We start from the raw sequence: 13816 nt of genomic DNA on the forward strand, positions 1-13816 counted from the left end.
AAAGAATCCTGTACAATAAAACAACCTCTGGAGGCATCACAATCCCTGACTTCAAGCTCTACTATAGAGCTACAGTAATAAAAACAGCTTGGTATTGGCATAAAAACCGACATGATTCTTTTAGAAAGAAGATTTTATGCATGTATGTGTGGTTTTGTGCACATGCATGCTGTACCGACATGGGCCAGAAGAGGGCACTGGACTCCCTAGATCAGAGTTACAGATGGTTGTAAGATGCTGGATGTGCATCCTGCGGATGGAACTTGGACTCCCAGATCAGCAAGTGTTTTTTTTTTGTTGTTGTTGTTGTTGTTTTGTTTTGTTTTTTGTTTTGTTTTGTTTGTTTTTCGAGACAGGGTTTCTCTGTAGCTCTGTGTGTTTCCTGGAACTCGCTTGGGAGACCAGGCTGGCCTTGAAATCACAGAGATCCTCCTGGCTCTGCCTCCCACGTACTGGGATTAAAGGCGTACGCCACCACCGCCCGGCTCAGCAAGTGTTCTTAACTGCTGAATCACATCTCCAGACCTAATGACAACTTGTGTGTGTGTGTGTGTGTGTGTGTGTGTGTGTGTGTGTGTGTGTGTTACTGAAAATGGGATCCAGAGCCTTCTTCATACCAGGTAAGTGCTCTAATACTGAAATGTACCTACAGCTTCTCTTTATTTAAAGGCAGCATCCTGTGCATGAGTCTGAGCAGTGAGTGTGAATACCTGAGACAACATGATGGCTGTCAATTACCTAGGACACTTGACTTCACAGTGCATTTTTTTTATTTTCTTTTAAAGATGTATTAAAGGCAAAAACCACCAGAGAATGGTTGGTTTAACAAAATTATAAGAAAGTTCAGTAATGAGTGTATAATATGCCACATTGAAGTCTCAGATAATTTGTGACTAACCTGCTTGACCCCTGCCTGGCCCATGGTCAGTCCAGAGCAGACATTCCCTAGTTCTCATCCAGAGGGTGAAAAGGTTTTATGCTTATGATGCACATTCTTTTAAACAATTTATTATGATTATTTTTACTATTGTTGTTGTTTTTGTGTGGTGTGTATCTGGTGATATGCATATGTACATGTCTATGAAGGTGAATGCAGAGGCCACAGGAAGGTATCAGATGTCCTGCCCTATCACTCTGCCTTTTCCCACTGAGCCATCTGGCTGGTGGCACTAAACGTTACTGAAGAACCTTTCTCTGTCAGAAACAGTAAAGCTCCTTTCATGGGATTTGAGAGTTTCATACCTGGTCATACAATGGTTGGTATATACAGGACAATAATGGATTTCATGCTATTTCTCTTTCCAGGGTGTATGGAAATTGGACATTGAGTGCTATAAAAAGTATGGAAAAATATGGGGGTGAGTATTCTGGAAAGTTCTGTGAAGCTGATCTTTTTAGGAAGATGCACTCTACATGTGCAAGGACAATGCCAGCCCAGGACTGTAGTCATGCACCTCTCTGTTGTAAGGGTGATGCCATGTGTCAGTAAGTGCCATGGCTCTCAGGTCTAATTATCGTCAGAACATTGAACACTGTGGCTTTTTGACAGGCTTTGGTGTTCAATGGATTCTGGACCTCCTGTTTTTGTTGTTTTGTTTTGTTGTTGAGATGGGGTTTCTCTGTGTAACAGCTCTGGCTGTCCTAGAACTTCCTCTGTAGACCAGACTGACCTCGAACTCACAGAGACCCACCTGCCTCTGTTTCCTGAGTTCTGAAATCAAAGGCCTGAGTCACCACAAACCCCAGCCAAGACTTTCGACAAAAGAGTATATCATTGTGTCCTGTGTAACTGAACAGACTTTGGAGATCCAATGTATTTAAAAACCAAGGTGTTCTTCCTTGGATCTACATCCTCAATGGTCCTGTAAAGCGGCTGAGTCAGCAACAGGAACTGTACCCTGTCATTGATGCTGGAGTTTGGGTAGAGCTTTGGAGTGAGTGTCATCATTGCTAGGAGACACAAACAAGTGGGAGGAGGCTCTGCCTCTTCCTGTCTCTTCATCTCTTCTCCTCCATCCTTAGGAATCACAGGCCTGAACACAGGGTCTGCTGAGTTGACATAGCCCATAAAGACCATGTCATTCAAGGCCTACAGCAGGCTTTGCTGTCTGTCCAATGGCCTTGTGTGAATATCTCCTGGAAATATTATTGCTTGTCAACACTTGATAGTGTTTTCTCAACTTCTCACTGATCTAATACCTTATTTATTCATCCATTTATTGTTATTTGTTTATTTGTTTGCTTGCTTGTTTGTTTGGGACAGGATCTCTTTAAGTAGCCCTAACTGTCCAGGAACTCGATATGTAGACCAGCCTTGCCTTGAACTAAGAGATATGACTGCTTCTGCCTTCCAAGTGCTGGGATTAAAAGTGTGTGCCACCATGTCTGGCCCTAATATTTTTTTATATAAAAAAATTTGCTGATGTTTTTCATTAGTTTTATGTGTCTCTGTCTGTACCAATAAATTTAATTGGACTTACTTACAGAAGCATGAGAGAGCAAGAGGTCATTTACACTGACACAGACTTCTTGTCCTCCCCCACAAATGTTTCCCTTTTCCTTTTTTGTTATACTCGTTTATTTATCAGAGAGGGGATGTGTTCCCTGGCACACATGTAAATGTCAGAGGACAATGGTGGCAGTCAGTTCTCCATTCCACTGTGTAGATCCAAGGGGCTGAACTGGAGTTCATGGGGCCATTTTCCTCCCCATTCCAGGGTTAGCTGTGTGCAAATCCTCAGGCAGGCTCAGGTCCCTGAGCTTCCTGCTGCAGTGTTGACAGTCAAATCACCCACAGGGCCTGTGGAGGTCATCCCAGCTGCAGTGAGTTCCAGACCAGGGAAGACAGCACTTTGCAGCTCTCCTCTCCCTGCCTGGCTCTCATGTTCTTTCTGCCCTGCCTGCCACACTCTCTGAATCTTGGGGAAGTTGGTAATGGCGCCTCATTTCAATTTGTATTATCATCTGTTTTTTCAGCTCAATGTATCAAAACAAGGGCCTGGTACACTCTAGGTAGTCATTCTACACTGAGCTACATCCCAAGCACATAGACTGAAATATTTTATTATTTTTAAGATTAATTTTTAATTTTTTTCTTACGTTTTTTTATTAAGATATTTTTCTACTCGTTTTACATTATCAGCCACAGATTCCCCTCTTCTCGCTCCTCCCACCCCCCAGCCTTCCTTACCAATCCCACCTCCCATTCCCACCTCCTCCAAGGAAAGATCTACCCTAAGGAGTCAGCAGAGCCTGGTACATTCAAGTGAGGCAGGTCAAAGCCCCTCCTCCCTGCACCAAGGCTGAGCAGAAGTGTCTTAGCATAGGTAATAGGTTCCAAAAAGATGGCTCATGCACCAAGGACAGGCCCCAGTCCCATTGCCTGGGGGCCTCCTAACCAGTTCAAGCTAAACAACTATCTCACTTATCCAGAGGGCCTGATCCAGTACCATGGGGGCTCCTCAGCTATTGGTTCACAGTTCATGTGTTTCCACTAGTTTGGCTAGTTGTCTCTGCACTCCTTCCAAACATGGTCTCAATATCTTCTTGCTCATATATCCTCCCTCTCTCTCACCCATTGGACTCCTGGAGCTCTGCCTGGGGCCTGGCTTCAGATTCCTGCATCTGCTGCCATCAGTCACTGGATGAGAGTTCTATCATGACAGTTAGTGTGTTCAGCCATCCAGTCACCAGAGTAGGTCATCTTAGGCACCCTCTTGAGCATTGCCAGTAGTCTATAATGGAGTCATCTTTGTGGATTCCTGTAGATGTAACCAATCGTCTTATTAAAATAAGAAACACAGAGCCAATGTAAAAGAGAAAGCCGAGAGGTCAGAGCTCAGAGATAAAATCTTACCTCCTGCAGTGCTCCTAACTTCCCCGAGAGAGAGCTACTTCCTGTTTTTCTGTGTTTAAATAGTCTTTCTGTTCTGCCTTCTCATTGGTTGTAAACCCAACCACATGACTGCCTCATCACTGCCTGTAAGTACCGCCCTCCAGGTCTTAAAGGCATATGTCTCCAATACTGGCTGTATCCCTGAACACACAGAAATCTACCTAGCTCTTCTAACCATCACGCTCTTGCTATGGCTCTAATAGCTCTGACCCCAGGGCAACTTTATTTATTAACATAAAATTAAAATCACATTTCAGTACAAATTAAATATCACCATAGATTCCTGGGGACCCCTCTAGCACTCTGCTTCTTCCTATTCCCATGGAGTCTTCACTTATCATGATATCTCTTTCCTTGCTCCCACACTCTGTTCCTGATTCAGCTGGGACCTCCTGCTCCCCTAAGCTCTCTTTCCCCCAACACTTGCCGTCCATTATCTCCCCTCACCCCCAGTTTTCTCATGTAGATCTCATCCATTTCTCTGTCATTGGGCAATCCCTGTGTCTTTCTTAGGGTCCTCTTTATCTGGTAGCCTCCCTAGAGTTGTATGTTGTAGTCTGGTTACCTTTGATTTATATCTAGTATCCACCTTTGGGTGAGTACATACTATGTTTGTCTTTCTGAGTCTGGATTACCTCACTCAAGATGATTTTTTCTAGTTCCATCCATTTGCCTGCAAACCTCATAATGCCATTGTTTTTCTCTGCTGAGTAGTACTCCATTGTGTATATGTACCACATTTTCTTTATCCATTTTTCAGTTGAGGGACATCTAGGTTGTTTCCAGGTTCTGACTATTACAAATAATGCTGCTATGAACAGAGTTGAGCATGCGTCCTTGTGGTATAATTTAGCATTCCTTGGGTATATGCCCAAGAGTGGTATAGCTGGGTCTTGAGGGAGATTGATTCCCAATTTTCTGAGAAGGTACATATTGATTTCCAAAGTGGCAGTACAAATTTGCATTCCCACCAACAGTGTAGGAGTGTTCCCCTTGCTCCACATCCTTTCCAACATAAGCTGTCTTCAGTGATTTTGATCTTAGCCATTCTGACAGGTGTAAGATGGTATCTCAGAGTCATTTTGATTTGCATTTCCCTGATGACTAAGGATGTTGAACAATTCCTTAAATCTCTTTCAGTCATTTGAGTTTCTTCTGTTGAGAATTCTCTGTTTAGCTCTATAGCTCATTTTTTAATTTGACTATTAATTGTTTTGATTTCTAGTTTCTTGAGTTCTTTATATATATTAGAGATCAGCCCTCTGTCAGATGTGGGGTTGGTGAAAATCTTTTCCCATTCTGTAGGCTGTCGTTTGGTCTTATTGACCATATCCTTTGCTCTACAAAAGCTTCTCAGTTTCAGGAGGTACCATTTTTTAATTGTCACTCTCAGTGTCTGTGCTACTGGTGTTATATTTAGGAAGTGATCTCAGGTGCCAGTGCATTCAAGACTACTTCCTACTTTCTCTTCTATCAGGTTCATTGTAACTGGATTTATGTTGAGGTCTTTGATCCACTTGGAGTTAAGTTTTGTGCATGGTGACAGATATGGATCTATTTGCAATCTTCTACATGTTGACATCCAGTTATACCAGCACCATTTGTTGAAGGTGCTTCCTTTTTTCCCATGGTATATTTTTGGCTTCTTTGTCAAAAATCAGATGTTCATACATGTGCGGATTAATGTCAGCATCTTCAGTTCAGTTCCATTGGTCCACATGTTGATTTTTATGCCAGTACCAAGCTGTTTTTATTACTGTAGTTCTATAGTATAGCTTGAAATCAAGAATCCTGATGATTCCAGAGGTTGTTTTATTGTACAGGACTCTTTTGGCTATCCTGGGTTTTTTGTTTTCCAAATGAAATTGAGTATTATTCTTTCCAGGTCTGTGAAGAATTGTGTTGGGATTATGATGGGGATTGCATTGAATCTGTAGATTGCTTTTGGTAAGATTGTCATTTTTACTATGTTAATCCTACCTATCCATGAGCATGGGAAATCTTTCCATTTTCTGTTATCTTCTTCAATTTCATTTTTCAGAGACATAAAGTTCTTGTCATACAGGTCTTTCTCTTGCTTAGTTAGAGTTAGCCCCAACGTATTTTCTATTATTTGTGGCTATTGTAAAGGGTGATGTTTCTCTGTTTTCTTTCTCAGCCCATTTGTTGTTTGTATATAGGAGGGCTACTGATTTTTTAGAGTTAATCTTGTATCTGGCCACATTACTGAAGGTATTTATCAGCTGTAAGAGTTCCTTGGTGGAATTTTGGGGGTCATTTATATATACTATCTTGTCATCTGCAAATAGTGAAAATTTGACTTCTTCCTTTCCAATTTGCATTCCCTTGATCTCCTTTTGTTGTTTTATTGCTCTGGCTAGAATTTCAAGTACTGCATTTAATAAGTATGGGGAGAGTGGACAGCCTTGTCTTGTTCCTGATTTTAGTGGAATTGCTTTGAGTTTCTCTCCATTTACTTTGATGTTGGCTGCTGGCTTGCTGTAAATTGCCTTTATTATGTTTAGGTATGTTCCCTGTATTCCTGATCTCCCCAAGACCTTTATCATGAAGGTGTGTTAGATTTTGTCAAAGGCCTTTTCAGCATCTAAGAAAATTATCATGTGGTTTTTCTTTAAGGTTGTTCATATGGTATATTACATTGACAGACTTTCATATGTTGAACCAACCTTGCATCTCTGGGGTGAAGCCTACTTGATCATGGTGGATAATTATTTTGATGTGTTCTTGGAGCCTGTTTGCCAATATTTTATTGAGTATTTTTGCATCAATGTTCATGAGAGAGATTGGTCTGTAATTCTCTTTCTTTGTTGCATCTTTGTGTGGTTTGGGTATCAGAGTAACTGTAGCTTCATAAGAAGAGTTTGGTAATGTTCCTTCTGTTTCTATTGTATGGAACAATTTAGAGAGTATTGGTATTAACTCTTCTTTGAAGATCTGGTAGAATTCTTTATTGAAACCATCTGGTCTTGGGCTTTTTTTGGTTGGGAGACTTTTAATGCCTGTTTCTATTTCCTTAGGGGTTATTGGTCAATTTAAATTGTTTATCTGGTCTTGATTTAACTTAGGTATGTGGCACCTATCCAGAAAATTGTCCATTTCTTTTAGGTTTTCCAGTTTTGTGGAGTGCAGGTTTTTGAAGTATGACCTGATCAGTCTCTGGACTTCCTTGTTGTCAGTTGTTATATCACCCTTTTCATTTCTGAATTTGCTAATTTGGATGCTCTCTCTCTGCCTTTTGGTTAGTCTGGAAAAGGGCTTGTCTTTCTTGTTGATTTTCTCAAAGAACCAACTCTTTGTTTCATTGATTATTTGTATTGTTCTCTTTGTTTCTATTTTATTATTTCAGCCCTCAATTTGATTATTTCCTGGCATCTATTCCTCCTGGGTGAGTTTGCTTCTTCTTGTTCTAGAGCTTTTAGGTGTGCTGTGAAGTCACTAGTATGAGATTTCTCCAACTTTTTAATGTGGGCATTTAGTGCTATAAATTTTCCTCTTAGCACTGCTTTCATAGTGTCCCATAAGTTTGGATTTGTAGTACATTTATTTTCATTGAACACTAGGAAGTATTTCATTTCTTTCTTTATTTCTTTTTCATTCTAATGTTTATTCTAAATAGAATGACTCTACTAGATTCACACTACATATGCCCTCTATTGGTTTAAGCTGTTTTAACTAAGTTGAATATTATGCAGCCACACAGTGAAGATAGCCTTTTATCTATCATGTGTCACAGTCTTAGGTAGATAAACCAGTATACATTTTTGATCCAGTAAAATTATTATAGTGAAAACAGGTATAAAAATTGTTAGGATGAGAAATCTATTAAAATGAAGCACTGGACTGAATGAAGCTAAGTGATCTGAAATGCTTTCCATGACATCCATCCCAGACACATCAGTTAACTCAATTGAATAAGTTTCCTTAATTTCTTGTTGTAAATCATCAATCATTTGAGAAGAATTAGGGTGATCAAACAAATGCATTTTAACCCTTTCCAATCATACTTACTTTCATTTAATCTTAAAGGTGTAATACAATAAGATGCAACATTTTAATCCCATTTTAATTTAATTTGCTCCCTCAATGTCTCTAACTGATCTCCCATTAGGATTACAACTTGTCTCATAACAGCTATCTTATTGACTACCTACCAGCTATTCTATTTTGTGGAGCCCAAAGATCTCCAACATGTTTATGCCAGTCTTTAATAAATTGAGCAATCTGAATTTCTTTATGAAGTCCAGTCCAGCCAACACAGCAGTAGTAGTCAATGCAATAATTCCTATAACCAGAGCAACAATCAATCCAATCACCTTTGAGTTCTTCTTAATATTCTTTCAGAGAGTTTCTGCACTAGAATCATCACAGATAAGCTTGCCATGACCTGAGTATCTTCACCAACATCCAAACATTTGGCCTTGCTCCAACAATATATAGACTTTCAGAAGTGACATTGAATAACATACTATAAATAATGCAGGTATGAAGAGTACAGTGTTCCAAGTGATGCTATAGTGATTAGGGCGCCATTGTTGAGGCCCTTTCAGTAACACATAAGGTAATTGTACACATGTTACAAAGTGGTGACTTTGATTTCATCTAAAGTACAAAGTATATGTACCACCATTAATGTTTAACCTTCTTTTCCATACTTTAGGAGGCTGTAAGGCACTTGTTAATTTCTACAAATTAGTCTGAACTGAATTGCCAAATTGCAACATAGGAACTGACATCCCAAAACCATTCCATTGCATAGGATCATCAAGAGTACAACTAATTTCTCTATTTCCATCCAATCCATACCTTTGCTGTCTCAATTCTGAGTGAGAATATTTTCCTCGATGGAAGCCATAGGTGCTTCAATCAATGACTTTTCCTTGGAAGATATTAATAAGCACCTGATAGGTCTCACTTTTACATTGCTGCCAATGTATCCAATCAGATGCCTTATTGCTAACCCACATCTCATAAAATGTCAGATTTATGGAACTAGTAGAATTAGTCTCCTGCCCTCTAAAATGAAATACATGAAGCATATAGATTTTATTATGAAAATTCTGGGTAGTATGAACTATAGATAAGCAAATTTGAAAAGTTATATTTAAACAATGAATTCCATCACCCATGGAAGTAGGAATTCCTTGTATTCCTACAGTATAGCTTGTAATTTCCTTATCCTCTTCCTCAGGCCTAGCAGTTGCTCTCTGGTCATAAGTACCAGGTAGCCAAGATGATTCATTCACCACAACAGGAATATCTGTATCTCCCAAACTGATGCCTTTGTTAATGGGAAGATTAGGAGTGTAAACTCAGTATGTTTCACTCCCATTACCTAAACAGTTACCATAGACAGCATAGCATGGGACAGTGTTGTAGCATTTAAAGGCTCCCTAACCAGCTGAATTATTACTTCCCCTTCTTCAGTCAATTTCTCAAGCCATCCCCATGTAGGGGGATCAGCTGTTTGTTACAAGGGCTTTCTATATCTATTTCTTTCCAGAGTTGTATTATCCACATCAACAGCCAGGCAGCCAGGATATTTCTCATGCTTGTGTAAAAATTTTATCAATTTGATGATGTCCATAACTTGTTTTCTCCTGCAGAAACATAAGCATAACCATGACCCTAACATAACACCTTCCCTGAGTTCCATTCTAATGTTCAAACATCCTTATAGTACACATGATGACCCTATTCAGCAGCTTTTTCCACAGGCCAATGCCTTTCAGCAGCTGTTGTCCTGCTTCACTAACATTTAAAAATTGAAAATTAGTAAAGCATGATGTAATCTATCTCTGGGAGTCCTCATATCCTCCTTTTGTTTTTTGTTTTTTGTTTTTTTATTTTACAATACTATTCAGTTCTATATAATAGCCACAGATTCCCTTGTTCTCTCCCTTCCTGGCCCCCTCCCCTTCCCCCCAGCCCCATTCCCACCTCCTCCAGATCAAGGTCTCCCCCGAGGACTGGGATTGACCTGATAGACTCAGTCCAGGCAGGTTCAGTCCCCTCCTCCCAGATTGAGCCAAGTGTCCCTGCATAAGTCCCAAGTTTCAAAGAGCTAACTCATGCAATGAGCCCTGGACCTGGTACCACTGCCTAGCTGCCTCCCAAACAGATCAAGCCAATCAACTGTCTTACCTATTCAGAGGGCCTGATCCAGTTGGGGGCCCCTCAGCCTTTGGTTCATAGTTCATGTGTTTCCATTCGTTTGGCTATTTGTCCCTGTGTTGCCAGGGTCTCCACTGTGCTAGCTGTGTTAGCAATTATGAAATGGTAACCACAGAAACAGTAGCAGTGTTGGACGCTATTGCCATAACAGCAACAGCAGCAGCAGCAATGTCAAATTCTCTTCTCGGGTGTGTGGACATCCACTGGCATGGATAAAACTCCAGTAACACAAATTGCCAAGGCCCATTTTTCTTGATCCCAGGAAGACTTTAGCTGGCAGCTCTTCTGGAGAATCCAATCTCATGGCTACGGTTCCTAGGCTTACATTAATGGTTGCCAAAGCTGGCAATATTGGGCTCTCAATCTCCTTTGGCACTAGAAGGGTAGATTTTTTCATGAAGACCCATTAGGTCTCTGTCCTGTTGGGCTTCAGCAACAGCCACAGGGCACGTTCATTGCTCAGGAATCCAAAGAGGAACCTCATTGTCCTGAGGAAAGACATAAACAGAACCCTGGGCCACACTAACACTAGAACAGGTCTCCTCCATGTACTAGTAGAAAGATCCTTCCATCGCTCCAGAGGGTGATTTCCAACAGGGGCATTCCAGTGCTTATCTGCATTGGATAATCCAGCAGAATCCACCGATAAATTCCAACAGAATCCACCGATAAATTCCAACAGAATCCACCAATAAAAAATTTAAAATATATAAAACAAGGGAAAGAAGAGAATGTGGAGAGGAATGATGAGTCCCTAGTTCTCACATTTTTTACTTTAGTAAAATGTTTGTTTGTTTGTTTAATATTTCAAATTTTTCTTTCATTTTTTTATTGTTTAAAATTAATTGATTTATTTATTTTTCTATTATCATCTTGATACAGTATGTGTTCTTATCTTAATAGTGAGATGTTTCCATGAGGCTTGCTCAGGAATTGAGTAAAATTGAAATTTATTACCAGCCACAGTTGTCCTAGGGACCTCCATGCTATATATATATATATATATATATATATATATATGTATATATATATATATATATATATATATATATATATATATATATATATATATAGCCTCCATGGTACTGTGGGTTGCAGTCTGATTGTTCTTTATTTTATATCTAGAATCCACCTATGAGTGAGTTCATAGCATGTTTGTCTTTCTGGGTTTGGGTTACCTCGCTCAGGATGATTTTTTCTAGTTCCATCCATTTGCCTGCAAATTTCATGCTTTCATTGTTTTTCTCTGCTGAGTAGTACTCTATTGTGTATATGTACCACATTTTTTTTCATCCATTCTTCCATTGATGGGCCTCTAGGTTGTTTCCAGGTTCTGGCTATTACAAATAGTGCTGCTATGAACATAGCTGAGCATGTATCTTTATGGTATGAATCAGCATTCCTTGGGTATATGCCCAAGAATGGGATGGCTGGGTCTTGAGGTAGTTCGATTCCTAATTTTCTGAGAAACTGCCACACTGATTTCCACAGTGGTTGTACAAGTTTACATTCCCACCAACAGTGGAGGAGTGTTCCCTTTGTTCCACATCCTCTCCAACATTGGTTGTCATTGGTGTTTTTGATCATAGCCATTTTAACAGGTGTAAGGTGGTATCACAGAGTCGTTTTGATTTGCATTTCTCTGATGATTAAGGATGTTGAGCATTTCTTTAAATGTCTTTCAGCCATTTGTAGTTCTTGTTTTGTGAATTCTCTGTTTAGCACTTTAGCCCATTTTTTAATTGGACTGTTCAGTACTTAGATGTCTAGTTTCTTGAGTTCTTTATATATTGTGGAGATCAATCCACTGTCAGATGTGGGGTTGGTGAAGATCTTTTCCCATTCTGTTGGCTGTCTTTTTGTCTCATTGACTGTGTCTTTTACCCTGCAAAAGCTTCTCAGTTTTGAGAGGTCCCATTTATTAATTGTTGTGCTCAGGGTCTGTGCTGTTGGTGTTTTATTTAAGAAATGGTCTCCGGTGCCAATGCGTTCAAGAGTGCTTCCTATTTTCTTTTCTATTAAGTTTAGTGTAACTGGATTTATGTTTAGGTCTTTGATCCACTTGGACTTGAGTTTTGTGCATGGTGACAGATATGGATCTATTTGTAATCTTTTACATATTGACATCCAGTTTTGCCAGCACCATTTGTTGAAGATACTTTCTTTTTTCCATTGTATAGTTTTGGCTTCTTTGTCAAAAACCAGGTGTTCATATGTGCATGGATTAATGTCAGGGTCTTCAATTTGATTCCATTGGTCCGTATGTCGGTTTTTATACCAGTACCAAGCTGTTTTTATTACTATAGCTCTATAGTAGAGTTTGAGGTCAGGGATGGTGATGCCTCCAAAGGTTGTTTTATCGTATAGGATTCTTTTAGCTATCCTGGGTCTTTTGTTTTTCCATATGAAGTTGAGTATTACTCTTTCCAGGTCTGTGAAGAATTGTGTTGGTATTTTGATGGGGATTGCATTGAATCTGCAGATTGCATTTGGTAAAATTGCCATTTTTACTATGTTAATCCTATCTATCCATGAGCATGGGAGATCCTTCCATTTTCTGATATCTTCTTCACTTCCTTCCTTTAGAGATTTAAAGTTCTTATCAAAAAGGTCCTTCACTTGTTTAGTTAGTGTTATCCCAAGGTATTTTATATTATTTGTGGCTATTATAAAGGGTGATGTTTCTCTGACTTCTTTCTCAGCCCTTTTATCATTTGTGTATAGGAGGGCTACTGATTTTTTTGAGTTGATCTTGTATCCTGCCACTTTACTGAAGGAGTTTATCAGCTGTAGGAGTTCCCTGGTAGAGTTTTTGGGATCACTTATGTATACTATCATATCATCTGCAAATAGTGAAAGTTTGACTTCTTCCTTTCCAATTTGTATCCCTTTGATCTCCTTTTGTTGTTTTATTGCTCTAGCTAGAACTTCTAGTACTATATTAAATAAATATGGGGAGAGTGGACAGCCTTGTTTTGTTCCTGAATTTAGTGGTATCGCTTTGAGTTTCTCTCCATTTAATTTGATGTTTGCTGTTGGCTTGCTATAAATTGCCTTTATTATGTTTAGAAATGTTCCTTGTATTCCTGATCTTTCTAAGACCTTTATCATGAAGGGATGTTGGATTTTGTCAAAGGCTTTTTCAGCATCTAAGGAGATGATCATGTGGTTTTTTTCTTTCAGTTTGTTTATATGGTGTTTTACATTGACTGATTTTCGTATGTTGAACCATCCTTGCATCCCTGGGATTAATCCTACTTGGTTGTGATGGATGATTGTTTTGATGTATTCTTGGATTCAGTTTGCCAATATTTTGTTGAGTATTTTTGCATCAATGTTCATGAGGGAGATTGGTCTGTAGTTCTCTTTCTTTGTTGCATCTTTTTGTAGTTTGGGTATCAGGGTAATTGTAGTCTCATAAAAAGAGTTTGGTAGTGTTCCTTCTGTTTCTATTGTGTGGAACACTTTGAAGAGTATTGGTATTAGTTCTTTGAAAGTCTGGTAGAATTCTGCACTGAAACCATCTGGTCCTGGGCTTTTTTTGATTGGGAGACTTTTGATGACTGTTTCTATTTCTTTAGGGGTTCTTGGTCTATTTAAATGGTTTATCTGGTCTTGATTTAATTTTGGTATGTGGTATTTATCCAGAAAATTGTCCATTTCTTCCTGGTTTTCCATTTTTGTGGAGTACAGGTTTTTGAAGTATGATCTGATGATCTCTGGATTTCC

At 39.3% G+C, this 13816-nt stretch overlaps 1 protein-coding gene across 1 annotated transcript in view; it reads left to right on the forward strand.

The window, feature by feature from the left end:
* Window positions 1–1318: 1318 nt before the first annotated feature.
* Window positions 1319–13816, forward strand: part of LOC102916524 (cytochrome P450 3A11-like) — a 229252-nt gene continuing 216754 nt past the window's right edge. Inside the window, exon 1 of the mRNA XM_076560314.1 lies at window positions 1319–1358. The gene's annotated coding sequence lies outside the window, so the exon portion shown is untranslated. The remainder of the gene's footprint in view (window positions 1359–13816) is intronic.

The sequence above is a fragment of the Peromyscus maniculatus genome, chromosome 23 (genome assembly GCF_049852395.1).
Source record: "Peromyscus maniculatus bairdii isolate BWxNUB_F1_BW_parent chromosome 23, HU_Pman_BW_mat_3.1, whole genome shotgun sequence".
Taxonomy (NCBI): Eukaryota; Metazoa; Chordata; class Mammalia; order Rodentia; family Cricetidae; genus Peromyscus; species Peromyscus maniculatus.